Here is a 13,566-nt window from a genome sequence, read left to right on the forward strand (position 1 = left end):
ATAGTTCTCTTATGAAAAAATTAAGCGTTAAATTTCGAAATATGAACGAAATTTCCATAATAATTAAATTATTAATAAACGACGAGAAAAGTATATTTATAAATATATTAGTGATTAGTAATAATTTATCATTTGTAATATATATCATTATAAATAATTTATTATAACAGAATTTTAACTGAGTTCGAGCTAATTCCGAGCTAAATTATTACCGAAACCGGACTGAATCCAAGCGATTTCGAGTTTAACGAGCCGAGTACTAGTTTAAAAGAAAAAAGCTCGGCTTCACTCTTTTACTCATCCGAACTCATTTTCATGTTTAAGATCGTTTTGACTAAGGAGACGAGACGAACTGAGTTCACTTAAACGAGCCGATCTCCACTATTGTTCATAGCTAACTCTGTTTATTTATAGCTAACTCTGTTATTTATCGCCCTACTCATGAATAACTGTGGTATCAAGTTTTTCTGTTGTTGAGGTGGTTAGTGTGTGAACAAATCTTTATAAATTGACATTTGATTGCATCATCAATATTGTGCTAAATTCAAAATTAAACTATTTAAGTTTACTAACTAAGACTCACGATCCATAATTTTTTACTTTATTTATTCTCTAAATATTATTGTATTTTATATTTATAAAAGACTAGTAGTAGTAGACTCGGTCAAAAACCCAATATTTCACCAAATAAAATCTGAAGGAATAATAATTTGAAAAAAAATGTTCAAAAAATATTTTAGTTTATGTCCAAATTCTAAAGACAACATATGTTTTCAAGATCGGCATCCTATGTGTTCAGATTTGAACCATGCTTCTATTAGAGATGCTGGTGTAGGAGAAGGGCAAATGGAAAAATAAGAAATATGTAGTGGCAGGCCAAAGAAAGGAGGAGTAAATGAATGGTGTCTCATGGTTGTACGAGAAGAGGAGCTATAACAAGCTTACAATAAGGAATAAAAATGGAGGAAATAGGTGGGACAAATATATTGATTAGATGTGAATAAAGTGATTTGTTTTAAAAAAAAATTATTAGTTTGGATTCTCATTTTTCATGTGTCTCTTATCAAAACAAACTTATTTAAGGTAAATATACTATTTTTAATTTCATAATACGTTTTAACAATTTCAGATTTCCTCATTGTGATAAATTATCTTTTTTCCTAATATTATTGAATACCAAAAGGAAAAAGCATGTCCTCATTGAAGATTAACTCAACATATATATTTTTTTCTTCATAACTCCCACATAAATCATCAATCCTCAAACTTATAATTATAGAAAAGTTAGGAGAAGAGAGATGATACTGATTCTATTATAGGCATTTAATAAGATATGTAATCTTGTGTGCCAGCTGCTTTCTCTTAGCCTTTCATCCACTAGATTTACTAGGGGGTTTGTTTGGTATTAGCCATCTACAAATAAAATAAGAATGGTTTTCAATCAATACCTCTTATGAATACTAAATGACATACAAATAATTAGATAGATCAAAATGCCTAGGAAGAACTTTAAACTATACTTCATATACAGGAAAAAATTAAAAGAGAAATAATCACTTAAATTACCTAGTTATAATTCTTCTTCAAATATTTTGATATTTATTTCTTGTTTATCACTTTCTAATGAAGATGTATATAAAAGTTTGAACGAATAATGGGGATGGGGAAACCTCCATCTAACGGTCTATAATCAATCTTAAAGCTAGGGTAGGGATCATAAACTCCATTCGATCAACGTGTTTTTATTGGAGTCTTCAAAAATATTTGGATTGTGGATCTTTTTTTAATAAAAAGGTAATAATTCTAAAATTATAGAAAATAAGATGATTGTGTGCAAAACATACTAAGATTTATACATGGTACAAAGTTTTGTTGGTTATTACATATATCACTTGAGTTTAACATCATTTAATAATAAATGAGTAAAATTTTGAAAAACATTTATTTTATACATACAACATTTTTAGAATATTTCATAATTTATTAAAAAATTGCAAAACTTTCTACGAAATTATGATATTTTCTTATAGCTAGTGCTCAAAAAATACATAACTAGAGTTGCCCGCAAGGGTTGGCTCAGTTGGTTAAAGAGAGGAAAACTAACCTCTTGGTCACAGGTTCGAATCCCACGGGAGGAGAATCTATGATTATACCTCCCGATCCAGAGCCTGTCGCTTAAATGCGGTTTACCTTGGTTCACGTGGTTTGCAGGCTATTACGTGAACCCGTAGGGTTTAGCCGGTGCGCACCCGAAGGGTAGCGGCTGCGGGTTACCTACGATAAAAAAAATACATAACTAGAGTTCACATTTGTTTGTATTAAAGAATAGTTATACATGTGTTCAATTCATATAATATATAAAATTTTAGATTGGTATTATTAAGAAAATGATAATAAATTAACAATATTTCATAATTTTGTACCCAATGGGTGATAGATAAAGAAAATTGAGAAGTATATAACACTAATTAAAATAAATTAGTAACGGCTAAGCACACATCTATATTAAAGAAATGATTTTTTAATAAAAATAAAATATCATATTACAATACAAGAAAAACGGGTATTTCCTACCGAGGAATTGGTAGGAAATGCCCCAAAATCGATAGGAAATGATGAAATTCCTAGGTGGGAAATAACATCGGTGAGAAATGAGTATGATCACAGTGAACGTGGCCCCACATGATGATTTGGACAGCCACATGTCGAGGACCCACATGCCAAGTAAGACGCGAATTCTTCAAGAAGTTGTAGGAGATGAAGCATACTTGTGGTTTGACTGGGTACTTGTGGTTTCTCTACACCCGTGTAGACATTGATAATCCTGATGATGCTGCTCTGAAAGCTGGAATAAAAGTATCTAAATTATCTATTTTTGGTTCATCATCTGGTCATGCTCCCACTCTTAATACTCATAGGGCTTATGAATGGAATCACTCTTGGGACTACCAAGTGAAAAGATCTCTCTGGAATCTGCTCAGACTTTAGTTGATCATTCTGTTCATTTGGTTTCTAATTCTGATATGAAAGCGTCTATCAATGCTACAACAGTTTTAGTTAAAGGATTGCATTCTTCTGTCTCTACACTCAAGAAAGATAATGTTGATCTTAGAGAAAATATTGTTGATTTTTCAGTGATTATTAAAGGAACAAACGAACATAATGGCTTGATCAAGAGGATGTTCAGCATGGAAGCTAAGCAGGATCAAATTTCTGAGAAGCTCGCAGCTCTGGAAGCAAGTCAGACTATAACAAATTCTAAGTTGGATGTTATTCTCTCTCTTCTACAAAGTCTAGATGCCAAAAAGGGGGAGATAGTACCAAAGACAAAGTGTCAACCTGAATCAGTTTTGAAGAGAATACCAATTCCGATGATGGTGATAAGCAAGCAAAGAAGACCTCTGATGTTGTGATAGTTTAAACTGGAACTGGAATTCAAAATCAAACTACACAGTCAACTCAAGTCTCTAAGGGTAGATCACATGGATCTAATTTAGAAGCTGCTCGTGTTACTCCAAGTTCAATTCCTGACAACAAAGAAACAAGTTCTGATTCTTTTCCTGACACTGATAGAGTGATAGTAACTCCTCATTATGTTAAAATTGAAGAAGAAGAAATTCTATTTCGAGTGGATTTAGAGATTCTTTCTGCTTATTGTGAAGCCTTTAATGCTGAAAACTTTAAGGAAGAAGAAATGGTTTTTGACAGAGATAAAAGAGCACGGGAAGAAAAATCAGAATTGCTGTTGATAAAGCAAATCAAGCATACAGGAACATGCGTAAAAGACCTCAAATGAATAGATGGAGGAGTATAGATAAGAAGATGTTACATGAAATAGCAGAAAGAAAAGCTCAAGTATTTCCAAAAATCAAGAACCAATATAAACTCTTGCTGATAGTCCTGGTCAGGAAGTAATTGTTGATCATCTGGAAAGACTTAAAGTTGTGAAGATTATACTTGACAAACATGATGGTTCAGAACCTGAACAGAAGATCTTACTCTTATTGCAAAATGATCAAATTCAAGTTCTTTCACTTGATGAACTGATGATCATGTCAACAAAGGAACTGAAATACATTCACTATTTGCTAAGAGTTGAAGATGAAACTTCAAGGTTATGGTCGAACATGATTCTTGCCAATATCAGAAAAAAGATACTGGATGATGCTCAATATTAATTTGGATCATATATTCCCACATACATAAATTTCAAAAGGCAAGAAGTCAATATGACGAAAGGAGGAGCTATTATTGAAAATGTTCTTACACAGACAAAAAACCATGAATCCTGATGGTTCTAATGCTTGTTATGTGACACTGGACGAGTTGATGATTGCAAGAATTCCCATCATAAACTTAAGGGCTTCTATCTATCAACTGTCAAATTAATCTGGATATGGGAAAAACTAGAATATCAATTAGAAGAGATATTGTTGAAAAAGTTTGATGATAGATTTAAAGTTTTTGTTCAAAGATACTGTAGAGTTTATCAATAAATATAAAAATTAAAGTCTAAAATACAGTATGCTTTGTACTCTACAATTTATCTCTTTGGTTTTTGGCACTAGACATTACTTTAGAAATTTATGCTTATTCTGCAAAAGCATAAATTGGCGGAGAAATTTTAATAATTATCTATGTCAGGGATCGATTTATCAAGGCGTCAAGATCTGAGAGAGGAATTAGAATATGTTAAGCCAATCAGGATCTGTTTGACAGTCAGGATATGGCAAGCCGTCAGGATAAGATTACTAGTCAGGATCTGAGTGGATAAGTCAATTCTGCGAGATAAATCATGAGGTGCTGATTTGTAGGATCGTAAGTTGATTTAGATATGTATAGAAAGTAGAAGAGTTATACCGTAACATATCTTGTATTTGATAGGGATTGATTGTAGCTATGTAGTATATAAACACAGAACAGGTTAACACTTTATGTGTGGTGCTTAACTCGAGTATTCGCATAAATATTATCATGGCCAGTTTCCTGCATGTGAATGCCCTGGTTATGGAGTCAAAAACAAATTACCATTGCCTCCTCAAGTTTTTCTTGTTTAGCCTGGACATGTCCATCTTTTCACTATAGTTGATAAAGTCCATGAATTCAACCAATTCCTGAGTTGTGGCAGCTTCAACAAAGTTGTCTATAGGAATACACAGGACCTTGTTGATGTCCTCGGCATTGAACTCCGCAGAAATACCCCTAATTGTACGGTTAACCATCATGAAAACTGCTTGATTCTCATGAACAACGGTGTTCATGACTACAGTGCTCCAGAAATCGTTCAAGACATCCAGGTAGAGCTCTGGGTTTACAGTTAATCCTCCTGAAATATAGGAATCAGAAATGAACTTGACAAAGCACTTAAAGTTATCAGGTTCTTGAGTTGGATCCACAAAAGCCAGATAATTGGTTCCATCCTTGGAAATAACAGTTCTCATATTGTTAGCAACCATTAAAGAGTTTGCGTTTTAGTGGGTAAGTGATTTGAGAAAGAAAAAGTTGAAACGAAAGAGATTGGTGAAATTTTGCAGAAACTAGGTCAATTGAGATCTCAAAGCGTAAAGAGGGGTTATGTCGAGATGTCTGGGTATTTATAGGGTAGAGATGTGACTTGTCAAAAAGTGAATAATGAACTGTTAATATTTGCTTGTAGAGAAGTCTCATGACCTATAGAGAACTCAAGTACAGATGTCACTTTCTTGACTCTTATCGAGAACTAGATAGTGACTTATCGAGATGTTGTACAAATACCCAGTTTGTCCTTATTGGATTAAATTATTCCAATTTATATTGAAGAACTCAACATAAAATTAGAATAGATTTATATCAAAAAAAATTTATCTTGTACTTAAGAATTTTGTATTGATCTTGAACCTATATATTCATAGATATATATATATATATATATATATATATATACGTGCATGCAAACTGTCTTTAACTACAAAATTACAAAAAAATAAATAAATAAAACTCATACAAAACTTTGGTTAACACATATATAACTTAAATTAAAATACAATTACATGTATTTACGACAATTAATTTTAAATATTCATAAAAAGTACGTGTAAATTCATATGTAATAAAGTTCTAATATGGTACAAAGACTATAATCTTACCATATGATACGGAGCTTAGTAGTTACATTTGCAAATCAACTCAAACTCATCGAGCTGCAAACAAGTCAAGTTCTTTTTGAACCGAGCCGGGTTTAATTATTTTTAAAAAAATGAAACGAGCTGATCAGAGTGTAACGACCGACAGAATAGTAATGTTCAATATGGATTAATAAACTTTTTCTTATAATGATATAAACATTATCGATCTACACTTGTTTTTTAAATCTATATATATTTATTTTTGACAGTCGAGGTTTAAGAATATGTCCAATTTTATTTTACACTGTTTAGAAAATGCTAATTTTAGAAATCGTACATTACTTTTTAAAATATAGATGTCAAAATTTTATTATGTTCTAATATTTTACTAAAATTGGGTGTATGTAAATTACAGGTATTTAATGATGTTCATGAAATTATGAAAAAATTGGAGACAAATAAATCATGATTAAAATGTTTGATAGTTCTCTTATGAAAAAATTAAACGTTAAATTTTGAAATATGAACGACATTTCCATAATAATTAAATTATTAATAAACGACGAGAAAAATATATTTATAAATATATTAGTGATTAGTAATAATTTATCATTTGTAATATATATCATTATAAATAATTTATTATAACAGAATTTTAACTGAGTTCGAGCTGATTCCGAGCTAAATTATTACCGAAACCGGACTAGTCCAAGCGATTTCGAGTTTAACGAGCCGAGTACTAGTTTAAAAGAAAAACGCTCGGCTTCACTCGTTTACTCATCCGAACTCATTTTCATGTTTAACATCGTTTTAACTAAGGAGACGAGACGAACTGAATTCACTTAAACGAGCCGATCTCCAGTGTTGTTCATAATAACTCTGTTTATTTGTAGCCGTACTCATGAATAACTATGGTATCAAATTTTTCTTTTGTTGAGGTGGTTAGTGTGTGTGAGCAAATATTTACAAATTTACATTTGATTGCATGAGCAATATTGTGCTAAATTCAAAATTAAACTATTTAAGTTTACTAACTAAGACTCCCGATCCAAAATATTTTTATTTTATTTCTTCTCTAATTATTATTGTATTTTAAATTTATAAAAGACTGCTAGTAGTAGACTCGGTGAAAAACCCAATATTTCGCCAAATGAAATCTGAAGGAATAATAATTTGAAAAAAATGTTCAAAAAATATTTTAGTTCATGTCTAAATTCTAAAGACAACATATGTTTTCAAGTTCGGCATCCTATGTTTTCATATTTGAACCATGCTTCTATTAGAGATGCTGGTGTACGAGAGGGGAAAATGGGAAAATAAGAAATATATAGTGGAAGACCAAAGAAAGGAGGAGTAAATGAATGGCGTCTCATGGCTGTAGGAGAAGAGGAGCTAGAACAAGCTTACAATAAGGAATAAAAATGGAGGAATAGGTGGGACAAATATATTGATTAAATATGAATAAAGTGATTTGTTTTAAAAAAAATTATTAGTTTGGATTCTCATTTTTCATGTGTCTCTTATCAAAACAAACTTATTTAATGTAAATATACTATTTTTAATTTCATAATACATTTTAACAATTTTCAGCTTTCCTCATCATTGTGATAATTAATCCTCTTTCCTAATATTTCTGAATACCAAAAGGAAAAAGCTTGTCCTCATTGAAGATTAACTCAACATATATATTTTTTCTTCATAACTCCCACATAAATCATCAATCCTCAAGCTTACAATTATAGAAAAGTTAGGAGAACATAGATCATACGAATTCTATTATAGGCATTAATAAGATATGTAACCTTGTGTGCCAGCTGCTTTCTCTTAACCTTTCATCCACTAGATTTACTAGGGGGTTTGCTTGGTATCAGCCATCTACAAATAAAATAAGAATGGTTTTCAATCAATACCTCTTATGAATACTAAATGACATACAAATAAATAGATAGATCAAAATGCCTAGGAAGAACTTTAAACTGTACTTCATATACAGGAAAAAATTAAAAGAGAAATAATCACTTAAATTACCTAGTTATAATTCTTCTTCAAATATTTTGAGATTTATTTCTTGTTTATCACTTCCTAATGAAGATGTATATAAAAGTTTGAAGGAACAAATGGGGATGGGAAAACCTCCATCTGACCGTCTATAATCAATCTTAAAGCTAGGGTAGGGATTATTTCTTTGGATTCTCATTTTTCATGTGTCTCTTATGAAAACAAACTTATTAAGATAAATATACTATTTTTAATTTCATAATACATTTTAACAATTTTAGATTTCCTCATTTTCATAAATTATCCTCTTTCCTAATATTATTGAATACCAAAAGGAAAAAACATGTCCTTGTTGAAGATTAACTCAATATATATATTTTTTCTTCATAACTCCCACATAAATCATCAATCCTCAAACTTACAATTATAGAAATGTTAGGAGAAGATAGATCATACTGAATTCTATTATAGGCAATAAGGTCATAGAATTCTATTATAGGCATTTAATAAAATATGTAACCTTGTGTGCCGGTGGCTTTCTCTTAACCTTTCATCCACTAGATTTACTAGGGGATTTGCTTGGTATTAGCCATCTACAATAAGGAATAAAAATGGAGGAATAGGTGGGACAGATATATTGATTAGTTCGATGTGAAGAAAGTGAATTTTTTTAAAAAAGTTATTAGTTTGGATTCTCAATTTTCATGTGTCTCTTATCAAAACAAACTTATTTAAGGTAAATATACTATTTTTAATTTCATAATACATTTTAACAATTTCAGATTTTCTCATTGTGATAAATTATCCTCTTTCCTAATATTATTGAATACCAAAAAGAAAAAGCATGTCCTCATAGAAGATTAACTCAACATATATATTTTTTCTTCATAACTCCCACATTAATCATCAATCCTCAACTTACAATTATAGAAAAGTTAGGAGAAGATAGATCATATTGAATTCTAGAGTTTGTTTAGTTATTGATCCGTTGAATATCAAAGTGATAATCATCAAAATTAATAAAACATAAACTAAATAAACAATATATCATAATTTTCAAAATTAAATAGAAAAATTTGAATTAAAATAATAAATGTTATGAACAAAGGACTATCAAAAAAGTCAGAATTGACCCATGCTTTTAGAGATGGTGAATGGGGCAAATTGGAAAATGAGGAATGTGTGGGTGGCATCTCCTGGCTAGAACAATCTTTCAGGAGGTGATACATAAAACAAGGAATAAAAATTGAGGAATATGGGTACAAATATATTAAATTTGAATAAAGTAATTTTTTCTCTAAATTTCATTAGTTGGATTCTCATTTTTTTCTAAATTTTCATTAGTTTGGATTCTCATTTAAATAAGTAAACTAATTAAAGGTAAATGTACTATTTTTAATTTCTTATTACATTTTAATAATTTAGGATTTCCTTATTATTGTGAATTATCTTCTTTCCTAATATTAGTGAATACCAAAAGAAAAAGGTATCATCATCATTGAAGATTAACTCAACATATATATAGGTGCATGCAAACCTGTCTTTATTACAAATTACAAAAAAATAAATAAATAAAACTCATATAAAACTTTGGTTAACACGTATATAACTTAAATTAAAATACAATTACATAAATTTACGACAATTAATTTAAATATTCATAAAAAGTACGTGTAAATTCATATGTAATAAAGTGTCTAATATGGTACAAAGACTATAATCTTACAGCTTAGTTAGTTACATTTGCAAATCAAATCAAACTCATCGAGCTGCAAACAAGTCAAGTTCTTTCTTAAACCGAGCCGAGATTAATTATTTTTAAAAAAATGAAACGAGATGATCAGAGTGTAACGACCGAAAGAATAGTAATGTTCAATATTGATTAATAAACTTTTCTTATAATGATATAAACATTATCGATCTACACTTGTTTCTTAAATCTATATATATTTATTTTTGACGTCGAGGTTTAAGAATATGTCCAATTTTATTTTACACTGTTTAGAAAATGCTAATTTTAGAAATCGTACATTACTTTTTAAAATATAGAGGTCAAAATTTTATTATGTTCTAATATTTTACTAAAATCGGGTGTATCTAAATTACAGGTTATTTAATGATGTTCATGAAATTATGAAAAAATTGGAGACAAATAAATCATGATTACAATGTTTGATAGTTCTCTTATGAAAAAATTAAGCGTTAAATTTCGAAATATGAACGACATTTCCATAATAATTAAATTATTAATAAACGACGAGGAAAAATATATTATAAATATATTAGTGATTAGTAATAATTTATCATTTGTAATATATATCATTATAAATAATTTATTAAAATAAAATTTTAACTGAGTTCGAGCTGAATCCAGCTAAATTATTATCGAAACCGGACCGAGTCCAAGCGATTGTCGAGTTTAACGAGCCGAGTACTAGTTTAAAAAGAAAAAAGCTCGGCTTCACTCTTTACTCATCCGAACTCATTTTCATGTTTAAGATCGTTTTGACTAAGGAGACGAGACGAACTGAGTTCACTTAAACGAGTTGATCTCCACTATTGTTCATAATAACTCTCTTCATTGTAGCCCTACTCATGAATAAACTGTGGTATCAAGTTTTTCTTTTGTTGAGGTGGTTAGTGTGTGTGAGCAAATCTTTACAAATTGACATTTGATTGCATCCTCAATATTGTGCTAATTTCAAATTAAACTATTTAAGTTTACTAACTAAGACTCACTATCCAAATATTTTTACTTTATTTCTTCTCTAAATATTATTGTATTTTTATATTTATAAAAGACTTGTAGTAGTAGACTCGGTCAAAAACCTAATATTCACCAAATAAATCTGAAGGATTAATAATTTGAAAAAAATGTTCAAAAAATATTTAGTTCATGTCCAAATTCTGAAGACAACATATGTTTTCAAGATCGGCATCCTATGTTTCAGATTTGAACCAATGCTTCTATTAGAGATGCTGGTGTAGGAGAGGGCAAATGAGGGGAAAGAAAGTAAGAAATATGTAGTGGCAGACCAAAGAAAGGAGGAGTAGAGGAGCTACAACAAGCTTACAATAAGGAATAAAAATGGAGGAATAGGTGGGACAAGTATATTGATTAGATGTGAATAAACTGATTTGTTTTAAAAAAAAATATTAGTTTGGATTCTCATTTTTCATGTGTCCTCTTATCAAAACAAACTTATTTAAGGTAAATACTATTTTTAATTTCATAATACATTTTAACAATTTCAGATTTTCTCATTGTGATAAATTATCTTCTTTCCTAATATTATTGAATACCAAAAAGAAAAAGCATGTCCTCATTGAAGATTAACTCAACATATATATTTTTTCTTCATAACTCCCATTGAAGAATATTTCATAATTTATTAAAATTTGCAAAACTTTCTACGAAATTATGATATTTTCTTATAGCTAGTGTTCAACAAATACATAACTAGAGTTCACATTTGTGTGTGAAAGAAGAGTTTGCTCAACAAATACATAACTAGAGTTCACATTTGTGTGTGTTAAAGAACAGTTATACATGTGTTCAATTCATATAATATATATAATTTTAGATTGGTATTATTAAGAAAATGATAATAAATTAACAATATTTCATAATTTTGTACCCAATGGGTGATAGATAAAGAAAATTGAGAAGTATATAACATTAATTAAAATAAATTAGTAATCCAATATAACAATATTTCATAATTTTGTACCCAATGGGTGATTTGACTGGATATGGTGACAATGATGCCCCAGCTTTGAAGAAGACAGACATCGAAATTGCCATGGTCCATGCTCTTAACGCATGCTTCTGACATTATTCTTAAGAAAATTAGGCTTTGATTACTAATGTTTTTTATTTTCCTATTGTTTACTAAAATCCTTTGGATTGGTTTGGTAATGAAAATTATGTATTGGTTAATTAAATACAATACTATTGGTTGGTTTTTGATTTTATCTATTTTTTTGTATGTCTATAATTTAATCAGCCAAATATTTAACATCAGTTTATATAACTATAAATTATGTATAAAATGTTTATCTACATAACAAATGTTTTTAAAAAATTGATATAAAAAGCCCATTCTCTACAGCTACGAAAATTTCAGTTTTTAAATAACAAAAAATTAGTTTATAGCTGATGTATATTAACCAGACATCGCCTAAAACTGTGTTTATGTACATATTTGACATCAGTATTGCAAGGAGCTGATGCCTGGGGTGATTTTTGTCAACGGTTCTGGACCGATGTGAAATCGAAGGAACTGATATCTGGGATGACATTTCATATCAGTTTTGGACCGATGTCAAAAAAATACTTTTCTCTACACCCGTGTAGACATTGGTTTTGAAGGAAATAGACATCAGTTCATAACTGATGTATATTGGCCTTTTTTAGTAGTATTTCAGGATCTTCACAGGCAACTAAACCTTCTAAGTCAAATCCTAATTTAAAGCTCAAAGGCATAGTTCCTGACACTGATTTTGATGTTCCTGAGAAATTTTCTGGTGTTGATGTTGAGTCTGATGATTCTGATGATGATGATGATCCCTGATGATGATGCTCTGAAAGTTGGAATAGAAGTATCTAAATTGTCTATTTTTGGTTCATCATCTGGTCATGCTCCCACTCTTAATACTCATAGGGCTTATGAATGGAATCACTCTTGGGACTACCAAGTGAGAAGATCTCTCTGGAATCTGCTCAGACTCTAGTTGATCATTCTGTTCATTTGGTTTCTAATACTGATATGAAGCATCTATCAATGCCACAACAGTTTTAGTTAAAGGATTGCATTCTTCTGTCTCTACACTCAAGAAAGATAATGTTGATCTTAGAGAAAATATTGTTGATTTTTCAGTGATTATTAAAGGAACAAACAAACATAATGGCTTGATCAAGAGGATGTTCTACATGGAAGCTAAGCAGGATCAAATTTCTGAGAAGCTCGCAGCTCTGGAAGCAAGTCAGACTACAACAAATTCTAAGTTGGATGTTATTCGCTCTCTTCCACAAAGTCTAGATGCCAAAAAGGGGGAGATAGTACCAAAGATAAAGTGTCAACCTGAATCAGTTTCGAGGAGAATACCAATTCCGATGATGGTGATAAGCAAGCAAAGAAGACCTCTGATGTTGTGATAGTTCAAACTGGAACTGGAATTCAAAATCAAACTACACAGTCAACTCAAGTCTCTAAGGGTAGATTTTTACAAATGGGCTTACTAATAACTAGACTAAATTCACCCGACTAATCACACTCGACCAATAAATTTTGATTATAAATCCGATACAAATTATGTACAAACTTTTTGGTTATTACAAATATCACTCGAATTTAACATCATTTAACAATATTTTATAATTTCTGTACCCAATATTTTTTAGGTGAACTAATTTAATATTGGCGAATGAGAAGTATCGAAGAAATAAATTACATTTATTTAT

This window comes from Apium graveolens, unplaced genomic scaffold (genome assembly GCF_009905375.1).
Source record: "Apium graveolens cultivar Ventura unplaced genomic scaffold, ASM990537v1 ctg2599, whole genome shotgun sequence".
Taxonomy (NCBI): Eukaryota; Viridiplantae; Streptophyta; class Magnoliopsida; order Apiales; family Apiaceae; genus Apium; species Apium graveolens.